Below are 2,435 nucleotides of genomic sequence, written 5' to 3'. Positions count from 1 at the left end.
GTGGTCTTTCATTACTGGTCATCTATGTTATCGTCGCATAACATATCAAGTATATCATCTTCGATATATTATTTGTGTGTTCGACCGTGTGACACGTTTAAATAAAAGGAGTCCTCTGTTTTTCCATTCGTCACCATTGCTCCTTTTTGAGTTCGCACGGTCGTCCCTTACATATATATATATATATATATATATATATCAAAAATAATCCAGAATCCTTGTCCGGTACTAGAACGATCCCAAAATCTAATCAGTTCGTGCCAGTCACGAGGCCAAGCATCCCTGAAAGTTTCATTCGAATCCATCCAGCGGTTCTTGGGATATCTTGTCCACGGACAAACAAATACAACTGAAAAACAAATATTACGTCGTTAATAATTTGAAAGACTGCACACACAGACACACTGACACAGACAGACACACACACACACGCACGCACGCACGCACGCACGCACACACACACACAACGGTCTTCATTTCCGCCTACCAAATCCACTGTCTAGGCTTTGGTCTGTGATTGAATTGGTAACAGCTGATCTTCTCTGAGTGCATCCTCGAATGACTGACTAGTCCAGTATTATTGTTAGTTTAGAAGTCTCTTTTATGTTTCCAATTACTTTAGGCAGGCAGTTGAACAATTGCGAACCTCTTCATATCAGACTGGTACAATTAAGTGATCTTGCTCGTGATTTCGAAAGTGTTGTATCTGGTGGTATATCGCACACTGTGTTGGAGTGAGAGAGGACAACATTTGTTTCCAGATCTTTTGGGATAAAGATCACTATTTCTCTTTGTTTCCATTGTTCTGTTGTTAGTTCTGAGTAGTACAAAACCCAACAGATGTACTTCCGCATCCAATATGTCTGGGGTCAGGTGCGTTTCGCTGAGTGCATCACATGTCTTTTCTCACTGCGCAAGGTCTCCCTCGCTGTGCAAGGGAGGCCAGCTGTGCTGCCTTCTGTAGACCCTCTCCGGTAAAACCGGATAGCATGGCCAGTCTCCGAACCTCCGCGCCATACTCATCGGCCTGTTCCCTGTCCGCCTGACCGTTCCCAGCTTAGCAAACGCACCGTACGTTCCCTCCGTACAGGCTTCCCTCAAGCGCTGCTCGATTTTCGCCACGCTCAATTGGTCTTCCTCGTCCATCTCGAGGTTCAGCGCCAACTCGTTTCCCTCCAGGTACAGGGTCATAAGACCTGCTACATCGTCGATATCTTGTAGCCTGGGCACCACCTTGATCTTTCGGATCCTTCGCTATAGAAAGGTCTGACGGCATCGCTGCTGATTCTTATCTTCGCTGCCATATCATGGAAGGGGACAACAACAATGGAAAAATATATTTATACACGAGAAGCGAAATAGCTTGTGGCACGAGGGAACTGTAATGCGGGGAAATAAGATATGGTTCACTTACCTCTCGTTGTTGGCTGACCAGTTGTGCTAAGTCCAAACACATGCCCTACTCGTCTCACCCAATATTAGCAGCTGCTACTACCAATCCCTTATTCGCTCCACTGATGTCTGTTCACGGCGACTGCACCAGACCGAAAGAGAATCACCCTGGTTTTGCTTCCTTCACTTTCTCTTTCCCCTTCCTGTTCCGGCCAGGCCTCTTGGTCATTGACTTAACAGCCCTTTCCTTTCGGTTCATTTCATCCCCACAAGTTATATGGTTTGCGGCTGTGATTTTACTATTGTACCCAGTAGATAAATGAATTACTTCTGGGTTTCGATGAAAGTCTGGACCAACACTGCCACTGTAGGGAATGTTTCTACTGTGGATTTGGTGGTGGTTTAGTATCATGCTTTAACTAGCACATGCATTCCCTGGAAGATGAGTGAAAGGATAGTCACACATCAGACATAATCTTTCATATTAGGAGTAGCAAAATATTTTAGGATTCCGGGTTACATATGTAGAAGTTCTTAAGTGTGATTGAGCATTTAGTAGTCGTGGTGATCTTATAAGATGTGTGGTTTGGCGTTGGTTGGTATGGCTTGTACGAATTGCTCCTCTTGTGCCAGATAAGTGGATGAAACTACAGTCACTGGTTATGCATAGTCTCTCACATTGAGAATAGCGGTATATTTTGGGGTTTCGTCTGTTCATAATTTTACTTTATTTACAGTTAGCAGATTTAGGAGTTTAATAGTTCATCAATTGTGCTAGTATTGAGGAGTGGCCGTAGTTGTTTTGTTGTTATTATATTGTTGTGATATATATATATATATATATATATATATGTAGGTACACAAGAGTTAAGGAATGGAGTAGATAAGATCCGGGCTACATATGTGCATAAAATCCATAAACATATGTAGTCCGGATCTTATCTACCCCATCCGTTAACTCTTGTATTCTTATTTGCATACCAGGCAACCCTGGTTGCCTCCGTGAAACACACACACACACACACACACACACACATGTTTCA

The sequence above is a fragment of the Octopus bimaculoides genome, chromosome 6, assembly GCF_001194135.2.
Source record: "Octopus bimaculoides isolate UCB-OBI-ISO-001 chromosome 6, ASM119413v2, whole genome shotgun sequence".
Lineage (NCBI taxonomy): Eukaryota > Metazoa > Mollusca > Cephalopoda > Octopoda > Octopodidae > Octopus > Octopus bimaculoides.
This window is presented reverse-complemented; position numbering follows the sequence as displayed.